The sequence below is a fragment of the Pseudorca crassidens genome, chromosome 13 (assembly GCF_039906515.1).
Source record: "Pseudorca crassidens isolate mPseCra1 chromosome 13, mPseCra1.hap1, whole genome shotgun sequence".
In the NCBI taxonomy this organism is placed as follows: domain Eukaryota; kingdom Metazoa; phylum Chordata; class Mammalia; order Artiodactyla; family Delphinidae; genus Pseudorca; species Pseudorca crassidens.
In genome coordinates this window covers 26,741,173-26,753,528 of record NC_090308.1, presented here as the reverse complement: position 1 = coordinate 26,753,528, position 12,356 = coordinate 26,741,173, and the positions used below count along the sequence as shown (strand labels likewise).

At 42.9% G+C, this 12,356-nt stretch overlaps 1 protein-coding gene across 9 annotated transcripts in view; it reads right to left on the bottom strand.

Moving 5' to 3' along the window:
* MAP7 (microtubule associated protein 7) overlaps window positions 1-12,356 on the bottom strand; it is a 164,235-nt gene that overhangs the window by 63,279 nt on the left and 88,600 nt on the right. The window lies entirely within an intron of this gene.

Below are 12,356 nucleotides of genomic sequence, written 5' to 3'. Positions count from 1 at the left end.
GGGAAGATCCCACATGCCGCGGAGCGGCTGGGTCCGTGAGCCATGGCCGCTGAGCCTGCGCGTCCGGAGCCTGTGCTCCGCAACGGGAGAGGCCACAACAGTGAGAGGCCCATGTACCGCCAAAAAAAAAAAAAAAAAAAAAAAATCAATAGCGTCAGCTCAACTAACCCATCCTACAGTGGTGGCATGTTCAGGGTCCACGGATTTGTTCACCCTGGCTGTCCCAGTTTATACATAAAGCAACTGGGAAGAAATAAGACTGGGATCTACAGCCTCTGATCTTTGTTCTTAAAAAGGTCATGCATTAGGAACCAAAAAATTCCAAGAACATAACCAAGCAGGTCACCAAAAGGGAAACAGGGAAATAATTTACTAGGATTTTGGAAACGCCTCTAGCAAATGTTCAATGACAAAGATTATTCAAGAGACTAAGGGAAATGTACTCTAGGAAGGGACCGAAGGGCAGAAATATCAGGCAATTCTCTGGTTATATAAAGTATAGGGTCCTTCAGGTAAATTGTTCTTCACACATATGACTTGAATATATTTTTAAAAGATATTTAAAGTATCTTTGCTACTTCTCACAAATCATGTCAAAAACCAAGCCCTTGTTATTCCCTGCCTCCTACCCTCTGCCTTAAAATCTGTTCCACCCAGTCTTCCCCATCCATTCAGGCAACTCCGTTCCTCCAGTAGATTAGGCCCAGAGCCTTGGAATTATCCTTGATTTCTCTCCTCCAATCAGTCCCCAAATTTGATCCATTAGTAAGTTCTTACAGCTCTACCTTAAAAAACATCACCTCTACCACTACCTTTCTGATCTCCTCTTCCCTGTGACTGCAATATCCTCTTAACCAGTCTCCCTGACCCCACCACTGATCCTCTTCAGTCTATTCTCATCTCGGCAGCCAGAGTGACCCCATTAAATCATAGGTCATGTCACTCCTCGGTGCCAAGGTCTAACAGCCGCCATCCCACTCAGAGCAAAATTCAAGGTCTGTCCATGGCCTACAAGGTAGGTACGGTTTGGCCTTTACCTTGCACCACTTTCCCCCTTAATTACTCTGATAATACTGACTCAGATCATACTGACTGACTTAGTCCATCTCAGAGCCTTTGCATGTACCTGAAATGTTCTTCCCCCAGATGTCAACACGGGTCTCCCCTTCACTTCCACTGGGTCTCTGCTCAAATGTGACATTAGAGTCCCCTTGATCTATCTAAAACAGCACCTCTATCACGCATTACCGCCCACTCCTTCTTTTTTTTTTTTTTTTTTTTTGCGGTACACGGGCCTCTCACTGTTGTGGCCTCTCCTGTTGCGGAGCACAGGCTCTGGATGCGCAGGTTCAGCGGCCATGGCTCACGGGCCCAGCCGCTCCGCGGCATGTGGGATCTTCCCGGACCGGGGCACGCACCCGTGTCCCCTGCGTCGGCAGGCGGACTCTCAACCACTGCGCCACCAGGGAAGCCCCGCCCACTCCTTCTTACTCTGCTTTGTCTGTAGCCCTCATCCCTGACATGTTACATATTTATTATCTCCTCCATTAGGCTGAGGGAAATGGCTAATAACTAGAAAACAGGACTCACTGGTTCAAGGTTTTGGAATCTGAAAGGGTGTGACAGTAGTTATGCTTCAGGAAGACTAAATTTAAAAATGGCACCTAAGATGGACTAAAAAAAAAAGTTACTAAATTTACCTTTTACCTCTGAATGAAGAATATACCAAATTATAGCTGTCTGTCAATTACATACAGTATTAACTAAACAGTTAGCTAAACAGACTAAACAGTAGAAAGCATCTTATATAGTATGTTTAACACTGTTTAACTGCCCAGTTTCAAATAATTTGTTGGCTTTAAATACAGGTTCAAACATAAACACTGATTGCTATAACACACTCTCATCCTACTTGCCAAAAACAAGTTGCCACTCATCACCACGTGGCAGGTAAAGTCCGTATTAGTTAGTATTGGCCTATAGTCTCACAATTTTAGAGGTAGCCCCTAAAGACCAAAAATTGACTTAATTGGAACTCTGGTGCTCAATATGGATAGAACAACATTCTTCCATATTCTGCAAGGTAATCTTAAAACTGCTCATAAAGATGATTAACAGAAAGGAGGGCACACAGATTTGCAATACCTTTATTATTTTCTTTTTATTATAGCCACCTCCAGCACATAGTAAATAAAGCCTTAACTAGTAAGCTGTTTAAGGGATCTTCTACTTATTATTTTTACTTAAATGAAAGATAATTAGGACCACTTGTTTAGAATACATTTCAAATGTATTCGTTTCTTTCTTGCCTTGGCATATTTGACATAATTTAATCTGTCTCTGGTGATTGAATATCTGCAGTTGCCCCCAGGTCCTGACAACACACATCAATCCTAGCTAAATATTACGTTACAGTAGACCATGAAGGAGATTAAACACATGTTCAGTGCAAGGGACTTTTCCAAATAATCCTTGGTTAATCCCTGATAAAAAGCTTTTTTTTTTTTTTTTTGGTTGTAATTTGCTTTGTCTTGAAACTCTAAGATATACATTTCAATTAAACTTCAGGTCTGGTTACTTGAATTCCAATTTATCTACATCTGACTTTTAACAGATCCACTCTAGTTGAACATCTATCTGCCCACTTTTTTGTTTGTTTGTTTTTTTGCTGTACGCGGGCCTCTCACTGTTGTGGCCTCTCCCGTTGCGGAGCACAAGCTCCGGACACACAGGCTCAGCGGCCATGGCTCACGGGCCCAGCCGCTCCACGGCACGCGGGATCCTCCCGGACCGGGGCACGAGCCCGTGCCCCCTGCATCGGCAGGCAGACTCTCTACCACTGCGCCACCAAGGAAGCCCTATCTGCCCACTTTATTATCATTTGGATCTCAGGAATTCATTTCTATCACAAAAGACCTGAGTCCTATTCTTAACAAGACAAATTTAAAATTGATCTTAAAGTGTGTTATGTTCATATAAAACTGACAGGTTAAATTTAGTAAAATAAAGGTAATTTAAAAAGTTGTCAGGCTATTTAGCCCAAGATTATATACTGTTAATTTTTAACCATTAGGTTGAACATTTGTCTAAAGTTTTCAGGCTATGTTTCTGCTTTTCTATTGGGCTTTCCTTTCCACCAATGTAATGGTCCTTATTTCTCCAAAAACCATTTTGGTTAACACTCTATCATGGTAAGAGGGAAGAGAAACTCAAACAGACCTGGGTTCAGCTGTGAGCCCTGCTACTAACCAGCTCAGTGACCTTCAAAGTTTCTTGACTTTGAATTTCTTTCAATTTGTTTGAATTTCTTTCTTGACTTTGAGTTTCTTGACTTTGAATCTGCCTAACTCACAGGGTCGTTGGGAGGATTAGTTGAAAAGATGTTAAGAACACGGATTGGCATATAGGAGGTGTGTAGCAAATATTCAGCACTCCTTCTCTCAGCGTTTACGCCCTTCCTCAAGGTCCTGGGCCTCCCACACTCGGAGGTGTAGCTGTGTGTTTGAGTTTGTGGGGAAGGTGTGCTTTGGAGTCCGTTGACCTGGCTCTGCCCCTTAGAAGCTGTGAACCGGCCGCACATCACTTAACCTTTCAGCCTTCATTTCCCCATCTGCAGTGCAGGAAAACACTTTCAGAGTTGTGAAAATTAAATGAGACTGCCAGGCCCACTGCAAGGCTCAATACATGGTGGAAGGTATTTTAGGCTCTCTCCCTATTCCTACACCAATGTGGGAAACCAGGTTTCTAGTTCCTCTGGGCTGTGCTTGCTCATCGCTAACAGGGAAAGCAAACCTGTGTCAAACTGGGGACAGTGCTCCTGGGGAGCAGAGTCTGGCTCTGCTGCTGCTCTTTCAGAGGTTTTCAGCTCAGGTACAATCGCACCTCCTGGGGGCCTCAGGTTGCGGGACTTATTGGTACAGTTTCCAGGGTACAACCTGGCTTGGGAAGAGGTAATCATCCATCTTTCTGGGGCTTAGAGAGATGACTGTTTTCTGAGATTTAATACCTTTCAAGTTACCGTCACATTAAGTAAGTGTGAGCCTTAAAAAAAAAAAAAAAAAGAACCCTCAATCATAATAGGAAAATAAAATCTTCTGAGGTGGTTTTTTTTTTTTTTTTTTTAAACCAAGCGCAGGGAATTTCACTGTTTGAGAACATAGTGAAAAGGGGGAATTTATTCGTTTTAAGATTTAAACACTTAAAAATCTGGAAATCCTAGATAACTAGCAGGTAGGATCACATACACTATTTTTAAATTTACCATTAAAATAATACCATTTCTAAAATGACCCAAGTGACTTTCCAGTATTATTTATTTGAATCTCTTTTCTTTTCATTTTTCAAAAAAGAAAACTAAGCCATATACTATGACGCTCAATAAGTGTTTGCTAGCCTTATAAAATTTTTATTGATCTTCCTGCTAGCTTGAAAGCTTTATTCCATTAGTGGCACATGTAAGTGTATTAAAGACAAGAGGAAGGATGGAGAGAAGCACCCTTGTGGTCTGGGACTCTGCCTCTAAATCACTTTGCAACGAAATATGCAGGCAGCAGACACTTGGAGCTTTCATCCAGCAAAATTTCTGCAGCTCCTGGAAGTGCCACCAACGTGTCTCTGTAATCCATATCCTCTACCATTCACTGCAATGTCTTCCCATAAAGGTCATGGGGTTCCCACTGCTTTGTTTCTATTTTTGGCTGGATGGTCCGGTTGAAGAGTCTTCTCTCAATTGATCAAGATAACTGGTCCAACAAATGCTTAATTTAGTAAAATGCTTACTCTTGTAAGATATTTATGACTGCGACCTTAAGGACAATGCTGAGTTTAAACTCACTGAATGACAGGTCGTCTTGACCTCCACAAAAATTATGTACTTCTGTCACCATTATAAAGGGTGGCATGTGGGCTGGGAAACAGCAAAACTTTAGCCCTCAATTCCCAGCTCTGGATGACGGGTTGTACTCTGTGGAATCCAGCCCCACAGGCTACACACATAACTTTGGGGGAGTAAACCAGAAGACAGAACGAGAGGCTGAACTGCACACAACTGTCATTTCTGTAGTTAAAAATGGTTGAATTTTGCAACTTCATCTGTCTCAATCTCATAGTTTCAATCTACCCGTGCAGAACAAAAGTCAACATTGCAGGCCTGCAAGTGCTGTCTTGCTTTACGTCTTCTTGCTACGATAAATCTTAGCCACAAGTATGACTGTATGCTGAGTCCTGAGCCTTTCTTAGCGAATCACAGAACCTGAATCATAAATAGTGTATTTGAAAATCTGGCCGCAGAATACTGCTCTGGCAATTGAAGAATGTACTGGTTTAAAATCACAACATATAAAGATCACAGAGTAACTCTCAGGTAATTCAGAGTGTTTCACCTAAAATGTTCTGCTTTATGAGATCTGTTTGCTTATTTGCTTGACAGTTAAAATTTATTCTAATATAGCTGCCAGGAGTATTGTAGCATTTAAGTCATAGCTATTAAATGTTTTATCCAATATTATTTATGAACGTTGCATCAGGATAAGAAGGACATAATGCAATCTCGTAACTTCTAATGACTTTTCTGATTAACCCACATGATGGAGAGCTTTTCAGTTTAAATTCCTCATAATTGTATGTGAAGTTGTATAGGAATAATCAAAGCCCATGGGAGTCAGCATGAGACAAACCTAGGTTTAATTTCCCACTTCACTTCAGTTTTCTTCACATTTATTCAGTCAACACCCTACTCCGCAGAACACCTTGTGCTCAGTACAGGGAAAATAATATTAAGTGAACAATGCATCTTTTCTAACGCTTTTTCCTTTTCCAGACCCCTGGGAGCTTTTGATTCCCCTAATAATTTCTCTTCCTTTAGAAACATTCTTCCCTATCATGGCCTGAAGCACAATCTTGACTTCAGTCACTTGCAAATCTGCATTTATAAACAGTCTTCCACCTCTAAGGAATATATGCTCATGTATCTCTGCTATCACTTGAAACTATGTCAAAATCTGAACTAACTGTCCTCACAAAATCAGCCAACTCAGTCTCCTTGTTACTATCAATGGAACCACAATATTCCCAGGCTCAGAAATGTTATGTGGTGTTTTCAATAAACATTTACAGACACTTCCATGGGCCAGCCACTGTGCCATGCCCTAAGAATATGAAGATTGTAGGACGTAGCGTCCACCTGCAAGATGCTCATTATCCTTTGGAGGAGACAATATGCAAATACATGCAGTTGCAAAACCAGACCAATTCAGTTTTCAAAAATCAATACACTATAGAGGACTAATAACCAAATAAATGGTATAGTATTACAGGGATTCAGAGGTGGGAGGAGGTGCTACAGGGGGTAGTAGTGATGGGAAACTTCACTGGATAAAGATTTTGAAGAATGGAGCGAATCTGTATAAGTGGTGGGGAAGCAGAGAACACGCCTGGCTGGGACATGGCATATGCAAAACTACCGAGGCAAAAAAAAAACGAGAGAGCATCAGGGGACTGACCAGTCAGAACGGTGGGTTTAGTAAGGCAGGCAGTTGAAAATAAGACAAACAGGCCGAGGTCAATGTGTCCTCCAATTCCATGAGTTTGGACTTTATGATGAAGGCAATGGAAAGTCACTGAAGCATGGCCACACGGCACTTCTGGCTGTGAACTACTCTAGCTTCAGTGGACTCTGGATAAATGAACGGTGAGGCCCAACAAGCCCGCTGGAAATGTATTTAAAAAGGTTATCATCTTAATAAAAGGAAATCAGACTAAAACCAGTTATCTTAAGAACGCCACTTTCTGGATAATTTAATAATTATTCAGATTTTTCTACTTACCCTTAACTCTTAATCATAAGAGGTGATTATGTAACCATTAAGGGGAGAAAGTGACACGATTGACTGTGGTGAAACCTCTGTCTGTAGCTGAAGCATCAGGGAGCAGGGGAGGAGCAGAGTCAGTGTGGCCAGCCTAGCAGGAGCCAGGGCAGCACCACACAGGGACCCTGCGCAGACGCTCCGGGTCTCCTCTGCTTCAGATCCTGCAGGAAATGGGGTCCCAGCCACGAACTCCAGGGAGCAAGAGAGTAGGTAGGAAGAGGAAACACGGAATGGAGGAAGTGTGCCTGGCTGGGAAAGAGGTGAGGTGTTTTTTTTTTATTTTTATTTTTTGGCGGTACGCAGGCCTCTCACTGTTGTGGCCTCTCCCGTTGCGGAGCACAGGCTCCGGACACACAGGCTCAGCGGCCATGGCTCACAGGCCCAGCCGCTCCGCGGCATGTGGGATCTTCCCGGATCGGGGCACGAACCCGTGTCCCCTGCATCGGCAGGCGGACTCTCAACCACTGCGCCACCAGGGAAGCCCCTGGGGTGTTTTTAAAGGCCATATTGCAGGCGGGTCAAGAAAAGAAAATATGGGTAGATGCTGATGAATATCTTTAATCTTTCATAGACTGCTCAGGATGGGGAAGCAGCCACTTCACTATGCAAACTTACAGGTACTGTGCCATGGCAACGTCTGTAACTAGAGATACTGAAAAACAGTGCCGAGTCTGATTTGCCCCCCTGCACCAGGATAAACCACTTCATGGTATGGCACAACACCTGCCCACATTTAGCCTGGCAGCAATAAGAACCATGAACTATTTATTCAGCGCTCTATTGCTCATTTCTTGTTGCAAAAAGAAATGCAATTAAATGAGAACATTTGGTAATAACGTGTATCCGAGTCATACACCGCATCTTCCTTACTCATTCTGTTGACAGAAACAATTCAATTAAGAACTTTTTCTTTGCATTTCACACACTCCAGATAGAACAAAAAGTAATGACTTGGCGGCTACACTAGACTACATTAGAGGCTTGTAAGACCCTGTGGAGGTTTTAAAATCTGGAGGGTGCGCATCCAGCAACAACGAAGAGTGACTGAAAGTCACTTTCTGATAACTTCATTGCTTCATAATGAAAAACAAATTATGACAGTGATGGAAAACGATATTCAGCCGAAAAGCAAAGAAATTTGTCCAATACGGAGACAATACAAACCCAATGCAAAGACATTGATTTTCCAAATATAATCCAACACTGTGCCTAGTTATGTGATGTATGGGAACAGAATTCACCAGAAACATCACTCATCTTCAGAACAATAAGGCATGAAGAATGAAACAGATACATGTAGCTGTTTATTAACAGTTCGTCATCTATCAACTTCGTCTTTGATACTTAGCCAGGTGCAGAACTGTGATAAGTTCTACCAGACAGAGGAACTTGAGGGCAGGGATGGTGCCTTCATCTTTACAGCCCCTGTACCTTTAGTGTTTAGCCCACTATCTGGCATACAGGTGACACTGAATAAATGCCTGAAGAAGGAAAGGAGAGAGGAAGAGAGGGTAGATGATGTAGCCCAAACAAACTGTGGCAAAAGCCCAGGAATAAAATGTATTAATGACAAGGTAAGTAAAAAGAAAAGTACACATTCGCCCTTTTTTTTTTTTTCTATGACAAACTGTTTAATGTTCCATAATGTGCAGCTTCTAAGTGAAGAAGACCCGTTAAAAATCTACGAGCTGGGCTTCCCTGGTGGCGCAGTGGTTGAGAGTCCGCCTGCCGATGCAGGGGACACGGGTTCGTGCCCCGGTCCGGGAAGATCCCACATGCCGCGGAGCGGCTGGGCCCGTGAGCCATGGCCGCTGAGCCTGCGCTCCGCAACGGGAGAGGCCACAACAGTGAGAGGCCTGCGTACTGCAAAAAAAAAAAAAAAAACCTACGAGCTGTACCTTCTGGTAATGGGGCAGCCGGCCCCCTCCCCAGCCGTCCCTCCGAGAGGCAGGGCAGGGCAGGGTACAGGCGCCGTGAGGACATGGTCCTGGGTGTGCTCACCAGCAACACACGCGGGTCAGTGCCCAAGGGTCACGGGGGTGGGGGCATGATATTTACATAGGGGAGAACCACGGACACACGTGTGACCGGAAGACACGAGGGGCACAGGTGACAGTGGACCCGGGAGGCCACAATGCTCCCGTGGAGGTATACACAAGAGATGTGGGCTGGACGGGTGGGCACCACGCATGACGGGCTCAGGGCTCCTGTGAGCAGAAGAGGCTGTGGAGCCGGGAGACCTCGTGTGCCAGGGGGAGGGGCAGACGCCGGCCCCATGGGAACTTGGGTGTGCAAACCAGTGCACAGGGGTGAGAACGCAGATGCTCCAAGGTGAGCGACGAGGGAGAGGACACAGACGTGTGCATTAGACCCACGAGATGGGTCCGTGGAGACACGGGGCCACGGGAATCGCCCGTTTTTTGACGGCTGCTGAGACTGCAGCGAAAAGATGACCAAAAGAATTGTCAGCTCACAGTCACATCACTCCACGTCAGAAAACAAAAGCTAGTTAGTGTCATCTTTGGATGGTTTTGACATTATGTCAGGCAAGACTCAAAATCAAATGACTGTTTTGGCAGCCACGTGTTAGAAAGGTTTGCCCAGTATCACTTACAGTGAGTATCTGGGGAATTCCAGGGTCAGTCTCCAAATACAGAACACTGCCTATACTGCATGGGATAAAGCATGAGAACAGTATAGACTTTGGCTGGAAACATCAGACAGGCTACAAAACAGGCATTTCACCTTTGAGGGGTTTGTGAACCCCCAATTTTTTATCCAAAGCAACTTAATTTGTTTTGATAATCTGTTTGTTAAAAAGCCAAAAAAAGTCCACCTTAGCTGAAATGAAGAAAAGCATTTCAGAAAAGCACATGTTCCATATATTTTGTGGAAACAACTGGGAATTAATTCTTAAGGTCTTTTGTTTATCACCAAAAGCAGCTTCTTGATTCGTGTTACAAAGTCCTTCTGACACATTTAGCTGACAGGAGTAAACACTACACACTTTACATTCAACCCAAAAGGCTTTTATTTAAAAGCAAACAAAAAATAAACAAAAGCCTTCCTCCAGCCAGATGGCAACACTATAAAGAGAATAGTAAATGCTGTATTTTCCTCCTGTATTAATATAAACCAGATTAAAAGGCAAAAGCCTTTTCATCCCCATGGGTGACGTACGTTCCTGGCGATTTATCACCAGTCACAAGGCAAGCTGCTACACAAATGATCTCTGCCCCATAATATGAATAATGTTTATGATTGAGCCAAGTCCAGGTCAAAGTAGAGAAAAGAGGTGAAAACCCTAACCATATTGTTTTCCAGTCTCACTGAGAAATGGTAAATTACAGGTTGTAGTTCATTGTCTAAATTTCAACAGCTGGGTAGGGAGTTTATCAATTAGACCCAATTAGATTCAATTTAATTGAATTCAATTAAATTCAATGTGTAATTAAAAGCAACTGTTTAAATAACTTGGGAAAGAAAAATAATTAGAACTCAACTTTATTATCCTTGCCTTAATTAAAGTAACCAACTGAAAGAAGTTTTTACTTTTAACAGGATTACAACTTGAAAGAAAACTAAAATGGCTAATGCTAGTGTTTTACAACATGAGTTTTGGCCACAAAACAGAAAAGATTTTGTACTTAAATGCAAAATATAATTATCAAGGTAGTAAATGTACAGTTCTCAGAAAGGATCCCAAATAAGCAGTGGACTTAGTTTTGCAAAGAAACGTGAAAGTAATTTTAATCCTTTGAGTATTAGCTGACTGAATGAGTTTAATCTGTGCTTCACATATACACATGGTTGCAGAAGATGAATCATTACTCCCTCCTCCTCTGCAGAAAACGGCAAAATACTTAACTTTAAATTTTCTTATGTTAACGCTGAAAAACTCAGTAGGAATGAGTGGTAAATAATGAAAGATTAAGTTTATTCCAATTCATTCCGGGTAATTATTGAACATTTAGCTTAAAGGTTAAGACGATGGGCCAACCCAGTTTCACATGCTGTCTTATGCTGCAGTCATTTCTACATTTGTGACCTTATTTGTTTTTCTTCTCTCCTTGGAACATCAGCCTTACCATCTCTCCAACTATTTAAATCCAATCCATCTTTTTTCTTTTTTTAAAGAAAAATAGCCTTTATTTCTGAGTTTTAGGTTTACAGCAAAATTAAGCAGAAAGTAGAGAGAGTTCCCATGTACCCTCTGCCTCCACACATGCACACTCCTACCAACAACATCCTGCACTGAGTGGTACATTTGCTTCCCTCGATGAAGCTACACCGACACATCATTATCACCCAAAGTCCATAGTTCACGTTTGTGTTTGCGTTTGGTGGTGTTTTGGGTTTGGACAAATGTATAATGTCACGTATGCACCATGATAGTGTCATACAGAATCCAGGCCATTTTTCGTAGTCCAGTTCAAATCTCCTCATGAAATCCTTTCTAGCTATTCGTATCTCCAACATATTTCTTTCTTTTACTACACTCCAAGGCTTCCCTGCACTACTTAGCATTTGATTTCATTCTATCGTACATGAGGTTTTTTTTGTTTGTTTGTTTTGTTTTTTTGCGGTATGCGGGCCTCTCACTGTTGTGGCCTCTCCCGTTGCGGAGCACAGGCTCAGCGGCCATGGCTCATGGGCCCAGCCGCTCTGCGGCATGTGGGATCCTCCCGGACCGGGGCACAAACCCATGTCCCCTTCATCGGCAGGCAGACTCTCAACCACTGCGCCACCAGGGAAGTCCCGTACATGAGTTTTGAATGTTTATTTCCAAAAGGTCAAAATACTGATAATCTCATGAGAGGCGAGGCAAAAACTGTGCTTTATAGTAAAAAAAAAAAAAAAAAGTGGGGGGGGTGGAGGGAATGGTTGATGCAATATTTCTCGGTTGGAAATTCATACTGCAAACTTGCATAGGGAAGGCTCTGGGTCAATCCATGCTGGTTGCCCAATAAATATCTATTCTCTGATGCTTCTTTTCTAACAGAACCCCAGTTAGCCACAACGCACAGTTCTGGCCAAAACGTTGAAAACTGAAGTTGCTGGTGGGGTTTGTGGGAATGCTCCTCAGAGGAGAAGCAGACACAGGTGGGTTTGTTCCTTCCCGCTCCTTTTCCTCCTGCCTTGAACCTGGATGTGATGTTCAGGGTAGAGCATCTGCCTTGTAACCAGGAGGCAATCACGAGGGAGAGGCTATGGGAATAACTGAGATCTGGCCCTGCCATTTTTAAGCTGCTGAACAAGTACTAGCAACGGTTCACTTCCATGTTTGATGTAGGTAAAAAAAAAAAAAAATTCCTAATTTGTTTAAATCACTTTTTTTTTCTAGATTCTGCAGTCACCATTAAAAGCAATCCCTAAGCTAACAGAGTTCTCACTAACTACAGAATGAAGTCCAAGTGTCTTAGCTTCCAAATATCTTCCAAACTTTGGCCCCAGCCCACCCTGCTAGCTTCCGCTCCCTCTATTCCCCAA